At 43.7% G+C, this 16654-nt stretch overlaps 1 protein-coding gene across 3 annotated transcripts in view; it reads right to left on the bottom strand.

The window, feature by feature from the left end:
* ABCA1 (ATP binding cassette subfamily A member 1) overlaps nt 1–12747 on the bottom strand; it is a 93468-nt gene extending 80721 nt beyond the window's left edge. Inside the window, exon 1 of one of the 3 annotated variants that reach the window (XM_061364959.1) lies at nt 12627–12747. The gene's annotated coding sequence lies outside the window, so the exon portion shown is untranslated. Of the gene's footprint in view, nt 1–3598; nt 3797–12626 lie in introns of those variants that run through there. The other 2 variants (XM_061364958.1, XM_061364960.1) reach the window with 2 other exon arrangements.
* Nucleotides 12748–16654: the final 3907 nt, after the last annotated feature.

The following is a 16654-nucleotide window of genomic DNA, read 5'->3' as shown; positions in this document are numbered from 1 at the left end:
GGTACTACATGTTTGTTGATGCCTAGAGCTGTCTCCAATTTTGATCCACAGAGGCTGACATATTTGGTTCACTTCTGATACAAGTTAAGTAGGTCCACTAGTACATCAGAAAATCCTCTCCAAACTAAGAATCTCAGAGGAAAATGGGTTAGCACCCTTTCAGATATTCTTCCAGCTGAAAATAGACAAGAACTGTAAGCCAGAGATGCAGAAACTGATGGATGCAACACTCCAAGCTCAGCTGGAGCTGAAGTCCATCTGTATCTCCACTTCAGACTAGGCTGGTAAATTCAGCATAGCTGGATAACCCAACTTGCCAGTTAGCACTGCAGAGCCAAAAGACACAAATACCAGCTAAAGCCCAAATACTGTCTAAAGAAGCAACACTGTTTCTGTCTAGAATAAGAAAAGCTGCAAGAATACATCACCATAGTGTAAGTTTTCTGTGATTCAAAGTATCACAGCTCTGCTGAAGAGAATAGGGACTTATACCTGCCAATACTGGACAGACACTTTGAAAGTGCAATCTCTCGTTTTTACAAAGCACTTGCTCTGTGAAAGCAGGGAGAATTTCCTGAACTGCAACACATTACGCAGCTCAGCTGTGGAGAGGTCTTTGTGGAAGACATCCGATTTTCATATCCAATCCTTCCATTGTGTGAACACCTGTACTGGAAAACTGTACTATGCTTTCCAGTACAGGCAGATACCTGTGTAAAGCAATTTTAAGCCTAGAGGCATGAGAATTACTTGTCTTCACCACTCAGAAATCTATTTTTATCTAGCTCTGCCTCATCATTTCTTCACCTCTTCATCACGTACACTACACAACTGCAAAACTCAGAGTACGTGGAGCACACCAGGGGAGACTCAAACTGCCTACTACTTCGTTCAGGTACAACAGTCCAGTAACACAGGTGCAAACTCAGACTGACACCTTAATACAAATAAACAGATGGGGCTGTTTGATAATTCAAACAAGCAATGCACATTTGGAATAACATCCTAAAGCCAGACATATGCTCTATGCAACTCACAGGTAGAGCAACAACCATTTGGTTAACCAGCCAAGCCAAAGTAAGGATTAAGAAGTCATTTTGTATTTTGCCAGCAAGTAAATGGTGGGCATCCACTATACAGAGGTCCCTGCATGCTCTACCAACATGCACTGATACGTATGCACTCTTTAACATGCTGTTTGTCCGACGTCTCAACTACTCCCAGTTCCTGACAAAAAACCAGAGAGCGGGATTAAGGAAAAAACATCTGAATACTTCGCCAGACCTTCTGACAGAGCTTCCCCCAGTCTTTTCCTAGGGAAGAGCTTACACTTACAAATAAACTGTTTAGCTTGCAGAAACAGTGGACATCAGAAGATAGATGGGAGGTACAGAGCAATCTGCTTGTACCTTCTGATCCAGCCTGGGGTTCCTGTTTTGCTCTCATCAAAGTTCTAACACTGCACCAAGACCTTCTCCACTCTCCCAGACCAGCGGCCAACCCACCCATCACAATTAAAGCACAGTGTCCCCACACTTGTCCCATGGTCTGCCTTTGCAGAAGGTTCTCTACAGGCCACACTTCCCCCCCACTGCAGAAACCCCGCACAGCCTCCAGACCTACAGGGCTGCAATTCAGAAAATTACTCCTAAGAGAAAGCTAGGCTAAAAGGCAACCTTTGAGAGCACTGACAATGAAACACATGCTTTGACCAACCCACTCTTTCCAGATGAGAGTTACCCATTACTTGGAAGTAAAATTGCTGTTGAAAAGTCCATTAGCTGGTATGCCAAGAGTTTCCAGGCCCAATTTATCTTAAATACAAAGCAACGTATTTTTACAGCTGTAGATTTAAAGTGGTAAAAAAGGCTCAAGTGGCAGAGAATCAATTCCCCACCCCCATGCCTGGTGTCTGTAATAAGTAAACATAAAACAGCCTTCAAAAGCAGCTTTCTGCAAACAATGCAGCTGTTTGCTTTCTTTTTGGGGTGAAAAAAAAAAAAAACCACCTTTCCCCTAGAGAAGAAATCGCTATTTAGACAGGGAACAAGGCGAACTTATCAAACCTTATGAGACTGGAACATTTCAGGATCCTGGCAAGAAGACCCTTTATGTCTTCACAATTGCTTAAACCCAATCCTAGTCAGCAGGATTAAAAGCTTCAACTAACTGATGGAAGTTCAGCGGCATCCATGAAATCAGTTACCGGCCTGTGTTCTCTTGGTCAGACTTTCCGTATCACAATGGCTACCACCACTGGTGGCTCTACAGCCCACGCAGCCATGCAGAGTACCAGTCTAATAGCTAGAGATGGCACCCTATGGGAGGGTGGGGAGAAAGGCATTATTTGCTGGACACAGCACAGGTTTGAGCTACCAGTGCCAGTGCTGTTCCTCTCCCATGATCAAACATGGTACTTTACACTTTCCGCCTTAGACAAAACGTTGTGATCTTAAGGTCCTTTCCAACCCTAACTATTCTATGACTCTATGATCTACTTAACTCCAACAGCTTTTGCCTACATATGTATCACGTCAAACAAAACCCACTTTCTAAGAAAAGGAACAACAAAAGAACAAACAACAGATTTCAGCAGAAATACAGTGCTCTTTGGAAATGCTGAGAAATGTCTTAATATTTCATTTCCTTTAGACAGTGTTGGGCTGCATTTTGTGGAGCAAGCAATATCCTAAGCCATATAAACTCTGCAAAGCCCACCTCCAAGGCCAAAGTCACCCAGTGCTCCATTTGCCATCAGCTGAGAGCATGAGAGTTCCCATGAGGGCTGTGAACCCCAAGGCAAGACAGCAGTGCCCACCTCGTGAACTGACATTTTGACTCAAACAAGACAAAATATCAGAGACCTAGTGCCCTAAATGGGTATTTGGGTAACAGAAGTATAGATTATACCAAGTTTCCAGAATTAAATCCACATTTCCTGAACTAAGGTCTAGTGTGCTGGCCACTTCTCCAGAGAGCACCAGGATTTAGCTTCTTCCAGCATAGCAGCTATAACCAAGAAGCTTACACAACTACATCCACTTTGTACAATTATGACTCCGCAAAGCCTTAAGAAGTTCTCAAGGCACAGGTACTTGGTGAGCACCCTCACCGTAACTTCCACAAATCCTAGATGGGAAAAAGCACTCTTCATCTATGCAACTTCAAATGAGACTGAGGAGGAAGCAATTCTGTTGAGATTGGCCAAACAGATAAAAGATAAAAGGCCAAATGCAAGCTGTGGACAAATGCAAGAAATTTTTTATCCTGCTGCTAGAAACCTAGTTGCAGATAATATCATATCACACAGCCAGTGCACAAAGAATGAGAAGTCCATTCTGCGGTCAAAACAACTCGCACAGAGCTTGCAAAACCCATAGAAGCAAATCTGATACTCCTGTCTCAAACTTTCAAGAAGTGAAAAACCTTATTTTTCTAGAGCTCTAGGAAAGAGGCGAAACTGCCCGCAAACAATGATGATTTTGTAAGAATAACAGTATTCTCTTTTAAAGAGGTCGTTTAACCTGAAAAGCCTGAATTAAGTTACAAAAAGGTGTCATGAAAAGCATTAGCAGCAGAGAGAGTTCAAGCAACTCACCTGTGGCCACAAAGCAAAGCAAAACAAAACAAAAGCAGAGATGAGAATACTGCCACCAGATCCTACACTTCAGTGTCCTGGTTTAAGCACCCTTAAACTCTGTAGCAATCACAAGCAATGCAGGATCAGCAGTGGAGGTGTGAGCTTTGAACCTACAGCCTGCTGCCTGGGACACAGGATCCTTATCAGTAGAGACACACAGACACTAAAAAGCAGGTCTTTCATAACCTCCCCACAGAGGACATTTCTCTCTCATTTGCCAAATGAATATCAGACATCAGGTTTCCCATTCCATCTAAAAAGTCAATCAGTGAGAAATGCTTTCTTCTTCAAAAATGAGCCACCTCATATCACAAGGCTTACATTGACTCCTTGTTGCTAACAATGGGATTTGAGAGCTTCTGCGTCAGCAGGCAACAATTTAATTAGGACCACAAGCAACAGTATTTGGGTGGCAATTCTTGGCAAGACCCTCTACTAGTTTACATCACTTTACACACACCACCTGGCCTTAGGTTAGGTAGTAAGCAGGTTTTGGCCTTGTTTCTCCAGTGACTACTAATTCTGAAAGCAACCAGTACATTGTTTTCTACATGGCCATCCACCTGCGCTCTAAATAACAACAATTAGTATGACAGACATACTTTAAGATCCTCCTTCATGCTAATCCAGGACCAGCTTAACTCCTTTTACCTCTTTGAGGAGCATATCAAATTCTGTAAAATACTAAAGGATAGTGCCAAAACATCAGGAAGCAATGAAACAGTCTAATGGAATCTCTCTATCAACCTGCCACCTCTGATCCAGACAAAACTGAGACACATAACACCTCACTCATCCACTGAATCCTTAAGGCAGCAGGCACACACCTACAAAACACCTAATAGATGTTTTCTAAAGTTCCCAGCCTCACCAAAGACTGGAGACAGAGACAATCAGTGGAAAAGGACTCCACCAGTTTTAGCACAGGCTGACAATAAAATACATATTCACAGCCTGCTTTACCTGCTGCTATGAAAACAGCTATTGACATAACCCCATACTAGGTTCTGTCCACTGTACTAGCTGCTACACAGGGAAGGGAGCCTGCATCTTGCTATGACAAGAGTTGGAGTAAATACAGTGTTATGTTAGGGGCAGGTGTCTGGTTTCCCAACTAATTAGGCAAAAAAGTAAGGGATTTCTAAAGGTATTTAGCTTTGGCACTAGGACTGTGCGTATGTATTTTTCAAAAGTCAGTGTATTACGTGCTGCACCCTTCTGAATGCTCTGCTACGAACAGCTGAGCAGACAATGATCTTGAAAGACCTGGCCCAAAAGTAACATAATAAGCCCTGAAATCCCTCTTCAGAGTATCAATTTTTCCTCTTCTGTAAGAACTGAACCCCTAAGATGTATTTCTGAGCCACAGGTGGGCCCATCCCTGCCAGTCAGAGTTAAACTATAGGGGACAGTCTCCCAGAGAGTCAAGAACTGGCTTACAAAGTACTCAGCAATACAAAAGCGAACTACGTTTTCCAAGGTCTTCAGTGCCTCCTTAGACATTTACATGCAGCCACATTCTGACACATGGCTGGGCCTTTTATAAGCTTCCTTTGTGTGTCACAACATGCCCAGATGTTTTCAAAACCTGTTCCAGGTCACAGAGGAGCAATGCCTGCCTACCAGAATGACCACAACAACTGGTTCTTGTTACTTGTAGCATGCTCTAAAGGCCCACTAGTGAAAACAAGCACAGCTTCAGTACAACAGAAGACATCAAGCTTGCACGCACCACAGCTGGACTGACCTGAAGAAAAGCACGTGAAAGAGACTGTGGCACGGACTTAGGCAAGAGCAATTTCTTAAATGTCAAATATAACACTCAATATGAAATACAGTCACCTATTTTAACAAAAAACCCCAGCTTCTACTGGAAGATTGCAAAATACATGAAGCATTTCAACTTTCAACATCACACTGAATGTCCCCTTTTTTACCCCTACAAAAAAAAAGCCAAATCCTAGTCCATTCTTTGGCAAAAGCAAACACACAAGGTAATTTGCTTTGTCACGGCCAATGTCCAAAAATCCATAGTCCATATTGGCAGATATTTTTTTTTTAGCTCTCAAAGAATGAGCTTTTCTCTAGTGGAATCTCAAAATAATAGAACATCCTGCTAAAATAATAATTGCGACATTTGAGCTCAATTCATGCCATTAAGCTTTGATCTCCGAGCAACTACGATATCGTCAGTACCGAGTCTGCAAAAGGCTGTGTTACACAGCCTCAGCCTCTTTTTCCAGCTGATGACGCATCCCACTTAAGGACATTATCTTTGCAACTGGGAAAAACAGTGAAGTATTTCACATTGGAAAAGGTACTTTTCTGCTTGGCAGCAGGTTCGAGTAGGAGAAGGAAGCCAGGGCTTCCCCATGAAAGTCATCAGCCTCATCAACTTTTAGGAAAAGAAAGCCATGAGTTCAGACGGTGTTAGGACAGAAACACTTTGCATCACAACCTTTTCCATAGCACATCCTGGTCATTGGATCACTTCAGCCAAAGCAGGCACAGATCTGGTTTAACGAAGTGTAACATTGAGAGGTGCTCTGTGATTCTACTGCAAAGTACAGGGAGCATCACTGGTATGCTTGCATCTTCTATTCAGCAAAGTTACCAAGTCTTGCAGGTTTGCCATCACCTCCATAAAGATATTTTGGAAAGGAGTGTGTTATGCATCTTGGTTTTATAACTTGCTCTTTATTTTGGGAGAAGACACGGACACAAACTGCACACAGTACAAGATTAAACTGCTGTTTGAGGTGTATGCCTGCCCTGTAACATCAAAAGAACCTTTACTGTTATTTTCTCTTTAATCTTTGCTATTTGGGACCATCATGCCATAAACCAGCATGTACATTCACGAGCAGAGCAGAATACAACATGGCTTATACTGTTGAAAATATCCCAGTGGTGCCTTTGAGGTTCACTGGCATAAAAAATAAGCTGACTGTTAAGCTTGATACCTACACAAGCACACTGATATCTGATGCATAGATGTAAGTAACAGCAGATGAAACGAAAATATCCCTAAACTATGCAGAAAAACATCAGCCAAGAAAAAGCCTCTAGCACAATGACAGGAAATGACATTGCTGGAAAAAAAGCAATAAACTGGCAAAGGCAGTATTTAGCATGCACTGTCAGCCTAAGCAAAGTCTGATCCTTTAAAGCCTACAAGAAGACCTTGGCTCCCACATGGCTACCATCTAATTGTATGGATTTGGAAGTCAGTAATTCACTGAAGTGATAAACAGACGTCCAAGTACTTTTGAAAGCAGTTAAGTGTCAGCTATGGAGAGGAATGAATTTCTGATCAATCTTGGCAACCAATACAGAGTTCAATAACCACTTATCTCTATGATTATTCATAAAAGAATATGAAAATAATTGGCAGACATGATAAGGAAGCCCAGGTGCCTGCTGTGGCACAGGGCAGCTAGCATGGAGCAGTGCCAGAAAGCGTGTGCCAATCTTCCCTTTTTTGCCTGATCCACAGAGGGAGCAGTTGTTCCACACAGTTTATATTCTTTAACTCCAGCTGTATAACCCATACCCCCACTGCTGCTGAAGCTGCAACCTGTCGGCTCAGCAGAACAGTTAGACTTGCAAAGCAGGCTAACATACAGCTATTTTAACATCATGCACAGATAGATCTAAGAGAAAGATGACAGAGTTTGTTCATGTCCTAAGCTACATCTCATGATGCAGAAGGATTCAGGACAGAGCTCCATGTTTGCTCTAATAGTTTCAAGGAACCAAGCACAGGTGAAGAGCTGCTGCCTACCAAATTTCAAGCATATGGCTCAGAACAGAGAACACTTCAGGTAAGCACAGGAGCGGCATGAAATACCGAAAGGAACAGCAGTAAGCTTGCATGACAGAATTGTGAACAAAAGTTCTGCAAGCTTTTAGTAGATACAGGATCCAAACCACTTATTTATTCTTTTTATTGAGGTTAGGCTGTCCTTAATGATGCTGAGAAAGTTCCAACAGAGCGAAAGCCTACTCCCACAGACAACCAAATTGACTGTAATTATGTCTGCTTTTATATATAAATACATTTGGGAAGATAGATGTAGTAGTGTGGAAAATTAAAAGCAGGTCAGAAGAACTAGGAATTAAGGTCTGGAAGACATGGCAATCAGGAGAACAGCAAAATAACACACCAAAAATATGATCTGAAAAAAGTCTCAAAACAGATTGTGTACAGGTGATGGTATCAGTTTACTAAAAGAAGGAAGCAAGTCCAGATCTCTCCAAAGACAGTAGGAAAAATCTTAGTGCTTACTTTTGGATGAATACTTAAATACAGGTTTGAGAGAGCTGGGAAACAAAGCAGTATGAATTACTGCTCTGTTTTAATAGAGTAAAGAATAATTAAAATATCTAAAATACTTTTAAACAAAGAAGTTAGATAAGAACCACACTGCCTATTAGTAAAACAAAAATACAAAATGCAGGATCAATTTAGTTTATTAAGTACAAATGTTTCATTTAGGGGAGGAGTAGGTTTTGAACTTTGACTCCTGTAGTGCTACCGGAATGAAATGTCTGTGTGTCTGTGCTCAGAAAAAAAAAATATAAAAAATTAAAAAAATCGGTGCTGTTTTGTTGTTCGGTTGAGGATTCAGATTTTTTTAATCCATTCAGATTTGTTCCTAATTCTGCTTTTATAGCAGCCACAGGCAGACTCTTGTTATGGGAGCATAGTTACAATATGGGGAAGAGGAAAAAAGCCATCAACAGATCCCTAGAATACCAGTATATTCCCCACGAATACAGCTCTCAGACAAAGAACACATCATAACTTGTTCCTTTTGAAGGCAAAAAAAAAAATAATCACTGGAAAAACAGACACTACATCTTAAAACCTGGGACTTAAACCCAGGTTGCAGACACTGGCAACGCTGTCTTTAAAAAGATGCGTTACCTGCCACAGGTGAGAAAAAACACACACTTTCATGCCTCTTTGTGAAAAGCACAAGCTTTTGTCATGTCATTGCTACAACCATGTTGAAAGCAGGTAAAAGGAAAGAAGAAGATGGGCACAGGTGCTGGGAACCAGGTTCTCCTGCTTCCTAGCCCTGCTCTTCTCATCTACATCACCACCACCACTGCCCTGAGAGTGTCCACATGGCTCAATTTTAGCATTTACTAAGCTAACAATCAAGAACGCTAATGAGTACTAGTTGCACAGTGTGCTTGCCTGCTCCCGGTAACAAGCATTCACTTGGAAATGTGGAAGTAAAACTGTAGATTGTTCCAGGGAGCCAAGCAAATAGGGTGGTAACAGGTTTTGGGCACCTCTATCTTCCAGACAGCCCTGCCTGTTACTTGCTAAAAAGAAAACCACATCTCTAGAGTGATCTCTGAACTGCGTGCTCTGTGATCTCTGCCGATCTCTGACTTTGTTTGCTCTTTTCCCAGAGAATGACCTTGTTATCTAGCCCAAACCAGAACAGCCTTGGAAAGGCTCTTCCATTCTCCGTTTTCTGTCTTAATATCAATTGTTCCCTAACAAAGTTAGCATAACACAAACCCATCTCATCACATTAGACTCTAATTAGAGCTCTGCTAAGCAACACTCCTCCAGAAAACAACACAAGAGGAAAAAGGTTAGCTTGTGTGTGGATATGTATGACATTCAAACTGATGTGCATTCTTACTATCTATGACCAAGCTTTTTCACTTAATAACACAGTGAATAAAGGTCTGAATACTCCCATTTTTCCCACAGTGTTAGCCTGTTGTGTCAGGAAAGCTGCATCAACAGTTTTCCATCCTACACTCTCTCCCTCTCAGTCCTTGAGGCAAGCTCACATGCTTTCCCCCCCCCAATGACAAACACTAAAAAAGACAAGACTAGCTTTGCTGCCACACATTTTAAAGAAATAGACAAAAAAAAAAAAAAAGAAGAAAAATAGAGAACAGGGTGCTCCAGTTAGTAGTTCAGATCACGTTAATTTGTCTGAGCTGCTCTGTGCGACTTTCACACGACCAAAAGAAATACATGACACGTACCTACAGAACATGAAATATTTCAACGTTTTTGTGGCAATCATCTTTTGAACACTGCAAGTGGAGTCTCACCATGGTGTTTTCAATCTATACTCTTAGTACCAGTAAACTGCAAAGGTATGTCCCCATTAACTGCACAGAAAACATTCAAGCACTCAAGTTAAGATCTTCATCCAGAGACTGCATTTCTACTAAGACTGACCTGGAAAAGTGGGTAGAGCCCCTGCCTGCCTCAGATAAACCATGAAAATATGTCACATGTATAAAATGTCTTATTAAGCAGTGAATCCTGATTCTAGCCCCTCTACAGCAGGGGTCACCCAGAATAACCAGCTTAATAGAAACCCTGTGGTGTTTGGTCAGCATTGGCCTCTGGACTTATTTCAAGATCTGGTGTGTTGCGCAGCCTAGGAGAGCTATATAAACACCAAGGGTGCCTGCTCTGAAGTTACTTAAACGAAGTGGTAGTCTGGTTCCCTTTCTGCTCTTCTGTCATCGTCTTTGTGCAGGCACCAGTGCTCACAAAGCCATGAGGAGACTAAACACACGATGCTGAAAAAAACCCAAACAATAAATAAAAAACTATCACCAAGCGAAGAGTCTGCTCTCAGTCACTCACCATGAGCTGGTGAACTCCAGTGCCAGCACAGAGAATGAGATGGATGAGGAGAGAAGAGAATGGGCAGTCAGGGGAAAATGAAGCAGGTCCATTACCAGCTCAGTAGCAACCTTCAATTACTCTGGATTAAAGTTCTGAAGGAACCACACCCCAAGAAATACTCTGCCTTCATGGTGCAACGCATGCAATAAACACTAGCAGAGCTGATCACATCTGGCCACAGATGGATGAGCTCAGGACCCATCCTCCTCCTGCTGTCTTTGTGGGTCTGACTCTGCCAGGTGAACTCACTGGTGAGAAAACAGGCTTGGAGAGATGAAGGCAAGGAGACTTGCTTCATGAATTATGTGTATCACACTTGACTAACACATGAAAAAACGCTCCAGCCCAGAATGTGGTTAGGAAATCCACATCTGCTTTCTTCAAGTCACTAAGGCTTGTGACTTGAACCACAGGAGACCGTTTTACCCTCACAAAGCCAGTTCAGCTTATAGAATGCTAGAGTAAAGGCCACTCCTGGACAAAGACAAAAATAGTTTTACTTACCTGTCTTTTAAATTCCTGGGATTTCATTTTCTGTAATTCTGCATTTCACCAGGAGCCCCTCTTATTTACACTGTAAAGGTGGATGTTGAATTTGGTGTGCCGGACCAAGTCTATGCTTACACCAATAGCATCAGGCAAGAAGTGTTTCTGAAAATGAATTTAGCTTTACAAAAAGGTCTGCCAGCAGCTGCCTGTGGCAAACTGATTTATCAAAGTGCCTCAGTCTCACTGGGTGACACCATTAAGAAACTTTCAACATACCTGCTTGCACTGCTATGCAGATGTATTCAGAGGAAATTTGGAACTGATACCCAAAGGATTACCACAACTCCCGCAAATGCCAAAATCGAACATATAGCTAGCTATGAGAGGTGTTTGTTTCATATCATATGGCTAAGTGCACTGCAGCAGCAACTTATCTGGAGAAAACTGCTGTGAATGGTTGGGGCTAGCTGCTTGATTGTTAGACTCGAACCTAGATGACAGCAGCTGTGATCTCTTGCAACACAGAGGCTAGCAGGTATCTCCCTAAAACACCTACAGCGAGTGTAAGAAAAGCAGTGATTTTTATCATGTTTTTAAAGCCGCGCACTCTCAACCAGGTTCAACTTTAATTCCCTCATGCTCCACACTACCAAACTTTTATCCATACTTTGTCAAGACTTGGCTACTAATTTTTACCCTCATAATCAACCCTACTGAATTATCATTACATGAGAAATAAGGTGCTCCAGAACACTGCAGGCATCATGCCCTTACTTCTCCAGACCCTAGAAGATACAGATGGTTTCATACCACTCTCACATAAATTAATTCACGTTTGCACAGTGAATTGTGAAGACCCACCAACAGCACTTATATCTGTTACATCAGTAACACACTGCAGAGTCCCAGATAGTACCCATTTATCTGTATAGCTTAATCAGGCAGTGACCTGTGTTACGGGAAAGTCTCGGCACGCATTCCCACTCACGCTTTTTAGGTAGGCAAGCTGTGCCATAAGGGCCATGCACAAAAAGCATCTGCACTGAATGCATACTACCATGACCCTCTTTCAAAACTGAGACTGCTCCATTACAAAAGCCTTTCTACAGCCATCTGTTGTTAATGGAATATCCTCAAGATATGACTGCTCTCTGCAGTACAAGCACCAACTCATTTTCAAAGACACCTCCAAAAGTACCAGATTGGTACTTTTTAAGAAACTGCGACTCATCTTTAGGCTTCAATTTAGCGCATGTTCACACGTATGTAAACACATGTTTACATTCCTCTCGCTTCAGTAAGAGCTATTCCAACACACTAAAAACCAACTTCGATCCTTCAAGTAAGTTATTTGTATAACCTTAAAACGACCAAGGCCAACAGCTGAGGGGACGGGGGTGGAGGGAAGGCAGCACTTCCGATTTAAAACATGTAAAAATACTGTTTAATATGAAATTTCAATTTATAATTGTAGTATTTTCCTGATATATTTTAAGCATCTGGGCAGTTGTGCACTTCCAGAACTAAGCAGCAGTTATTCTGAAACAGGCTGATGATATGTTGTAATGTAGCAGTCCAGGCTTAACAACAGCCTGGCATGCAGAAGCAGGATTTGTTGTGTGCAGCTTAACCCCCTTGCCCATCACAAAAGCGGCCGTAACGATCGTTTATTTTTACACCCCCCACCTCCCCCCCCCCCCCCATCCCAAGGTCCTGTCCTCCCCTTTTTCCGCCTCCTCGTCCCCATCCTTCTTCCCGGAATTTATTCGCGTACGAGCAGAAGGGGTGAAAACCCTCCCGTTATCTCGCAGCACCCACCAGGGCTGGAAGCGGCGGCGGTGGTAAGGTGAGCCACCCTACACGAGCGCTGCCAAGTCAAAGTCGCCTCGCTCAGGATCAGCTAAAATAAAATAATTATACATGTATAAAACCAAAATAAGCACACACAAAAGTCCCTAACGCGCCCCCCCCAAACCAGCCAAACAAAAGCACAACACACACACCCACCAAAAGAACCCAACAACGAAAAACAAAAAACAAACCAAAACCGAAAAAGCAACTAAGACCCCCAAAAACACCACTATTATTAACCCCTTCCCAATCCCCCGCTACCCCATAAACCCTCTTCCGAGTCACGCCGGGCACAGCGGGCGGCAGCACGCCACAAATCGAAAACAAAACAAAACAACACTAACCCGAGCTCCTGTCCGGCTCTGTTCTCCCTCCGCCGCCTACCTCCCTCCAGCAGCCGCCGTCGCTCCCGCGGACAACTCAGCGCAGCTCCCTTCCCTTCCCTTCACTTCACTTCACTTCAGCCCTGCTGCGCTCAGCCGAGCCGAGCCGAGCCGAGCCGAGCCGAGAGCTGCCGAGCCTCCGCTCCGCTCTCTGCGAACCACTCCCGACGCCGACCCCAGTGCCGCTACCGGGCGCCCGCGCCCCGCAGCCGCTCTTATAGGGCGGCGCGGAGCGTCCGCGGCGGGGTCGCCTGCCCCTTCCCTGCTGGGGCCGCCCAGCAGCCTGCTTTTCGCTTTTCCTTTAGTGTCCTTTCTCCTTTTTGTTTCTTCTTTTTCCTCTTTCCCTTCTCCTCTCTCCTGTCTTCGTCTCCGATCCCTCGCTTTTTTATTTTTCCCCTTCCTTCTGCAGCGGCTCCTGTTTGGGGGGGCGGGGGGAGGAGGGCGGGGACGCCGCTATTTGCATGTGGGCGTGCACATTTGCAGCCAAAACCAAACGGCGGGGCTGTGCATGGCCGATCCGGTACCACTTTTCCGCGGTGGGATAGTGGCCTGGCTTTAGAGAACTCCGCGCTCCCAGATGCATGAGAGGCACCGCAGCTCCTCGCCGGTGGCCTTTGCTGCGGACCCCCGGCAAAACCTGCAGGAACAGGGGCGCTGAGCTACCTGTGGGGTCACGGCGCTCCCACCGCCCTCGGCTCCGTGCCTGGCCCGCTCCCTGCATCGCCAGAGCTGGGCACAGCCGCATCCGCCGCTATCCAGCTACAGAGAGCTGGTCTGGCAGGAATCAGTAGTGACCAACCTCAACAGGACCAGAATCTGTCCTCCATGTCCCTTATGGTGAGGAAAAAGACAAGGAACTGTGAAGACTAACACGCCGGTGCTTATCTGTAAATTAGGATGAATTCAGTCATGTCAGTTCTTTGAGAAACAGACAACTTTAAAAGCAAAACTTTTCTTTTTTTCTTTTTTTTTTTTTTGGTGGGGGTATTTTTAAAGGTTTACAGCGCCCAACCTGACTTGCTGCAAATACAAAATCCATAAATGAGTCTTTCACCTACCTGAGAAATGGCCTGTGCTATTATTGATCTTAGCAATTACTAAACTCTCAGCTGGCTGACAGTGTCACGGTTCCTCGTTCTCCCCAGTGGGCTTCTCCCCTAGAAACATCACCCATCACAAAACCCATGCCAGAATCTGTGCTTATTACATGGCCCACCTAAAATCACTGCAACACTGTCTGTGAAAGTGTAGCAGTGCATTTTGAGTGCATAAAATGCTCTGTGAATGGAAGCAAGTAATGCACAAAAGGCAGGCAACTCTAAATTATGGTTCTCTCTACAGACATAATGCACTGCCATTGCCCTTGTGCAGTGAAGTGGTTGATGTTATCGTTCATGCTGTTAATGCTTTGCCTTATTAGGAGCAATCTGGATGATACATGGTTACTGAGGGAACTGTATCTTTGAGTTTCCTGACTTGTATTTCAATACTCAGCCTACCACCATTGTATTTTTTCAAGTGGCATAGAAATACAAATACCCGAAAGCAAACTCCAGAGATCTCAGGCTGATTGTAATCTGACATAATACTGTGCACTGGAGTCTCACAGACAGCAATAAATATTCAAACTAATAATGCAGAACCTTCTACACTGTATAAAAGCTGACACATTCATTTTGACAATGACCCTAGCTCTTCCCTCGATCACCATCTCACAGAGGTGTTCATGGCTGGACAAAATGAAAAAGCTCCTGATTCTGACCTTGTTTTCCCCAGTGCATAACTTCACCAACCTGAACAGACTCACTCTGTACCTTTAGCTGGTTGGAAAACTGAAACAAAAATTGTGTCTTTAATGTATAAATGTAGCTGTGTGTTTTCCACCATATGCTAGAGCTTCCCATCCTAACACATTTCCAAACATTTACTGGACTGTGATTTCGAATTCTAAAGTAAATCATTTCAGCCTCTTTACTCAGAACACAGGGAGAAAGAGTACGTTTAGTTTACTGTGAACAGAGTGTTACGGCTCATCCCATGTAGTGAAGAACTTGAAAGAGAGTGGGGCATACTGCACAGGGTTTTAAAAAAGAGTTAGTGACCTGACATCAGTGGAAACAATGCTACATCAATACCAAAAAGCTGAAAATTGCCCTGTTACTGCTGTCTCCTTAATCCGGGTCCCTCTAAGGAGAGTGCTGGGGTTTTAAGTATCAACGTAAGGGTGAGGTTTTTCAGTTCTGGAGACTGGTATCAGTGGCAACTTCTATAGCATTTAGAGATCACCTTCCAATAAGCCAGCTAATATACAGCTGTTCATGAGAAGCAAATGGAGTGTTTAATTTGCTCTATTAAAATACCAATAGGGTGGTGGGAAATCTGTGCACCACTGGACAGCACTTCTCCACTTTTGCATTTGCCTGGTTGCATGAGAGTAGTGTCAAGTCACTGAGAGACAAGCACTGACAAATGGCAGAAGAAGGATGACAACAGGCAGGGGCATAGTTAGAGCTAATGGCTAGGCTGTACAAACACAAAGTCAATAGCCACACTGGGAATAGTTTCTAAGAATAACACTGTCTGTACTCTTATTTAGGTGTCTTGAGTTTTCAGAATGGATGAGCACATGCGGCTCCTATGGATTTCTCAAAGATATTTGTATCTCCAAAGTCTCACATCCACAGCAATCACTATGCTGGCTTTTGTGTTCTGTGGAAGGTGTGATAGGTCTCTGCAGGCAAAGCAATCTCAACCAGGGAATTCTGCTTGATTTTCTTTATTAGCAGCTAACATAAAATTTCAACCACTGGCTGGGATACTGGGGGGAGAAAGAGATGACATAAACAAATAAACGCTTAGGGAAAGACCTTTTCTCCTCCCTCCCCAAGCTCAGCTCCAGCTAAACACATCTCCTATCCCTTTCCTAGTTTCGGCATCCCTTGCTTTAAAAGGTGTTATACTCAGTCCCTCCCAATTCCTTCTACGAGGCACTGGGCAGTGTGATAAGCTGGGGTCAGCACATAATGTTTTTTTCCTTCTGTTCCTTGCTTTTTACTCATTTCTCTTCTCTCTTCCTTGCTTCTTACTGTTCCTCTCCTTCACAGTGCATCCTCCACTGTCCACACTTTCTTCCAGGGTTCCCCGTGCTCTGGCATAGAGTGCCTCCCTCCAAGACTGTGTCTCCCCTTTCCATGTTTCTCTTCTCCTTCCTCCTCCTCCATCTCCTCACAGAGGTCCCCACATCTCCTCCAGTGTCTCCTGCCCTAAAGGCTGCTGCCTCACACAAATACGTGTGAGCAGAGGTGCCATGCGCTGCTGTCATTAGTTGACCTTTTGGCATACAGTGGGTTGCTTTCATTTCTTTCAAAGCTGGCTGAAAGCAGCACTGACTGGCACAGAAGAGTTCATGGCCTCCTCCCTTATAGCCCCTTGCTATTAAAAGACTGACAGTTATGCCCAGCATACAGTTCCCACAATATGCACTTTCAGATTAGACCTGATCCTTTCTTCTCTTCCAAAGGCTAGTATTCTCCTCCAACCTATTCCCTCACTACAATGTCCTTTTGCAAGTAGGAACAAGCAGCCCATACTGGGGTTCAAGGCTGTGTGCAA

The sequence above is a fragment of the Neopsephotus bourkii genome, unplaced genomic scaffold (genome assembly GCF_033783945.1).
Source record: "Neopsephotus bourkii isolate Nb327-2 ecotype Australia unplaced genomic scaffold, CSIRO-AGI_Nbou_v1 NB_1258, whole genome shotgun sequence".
NCBI lineage: Eukaryota > Metazoa > Chordata > Aves > Psittaciformes > Psittacidae > Neopsephotus > Neopsephotus bourkii.
The sequence above is the reverse complement of the archived record's forward strand: the minus strand, read 5'-3'. Positions and strand labels throughout refer to the sequence as shown.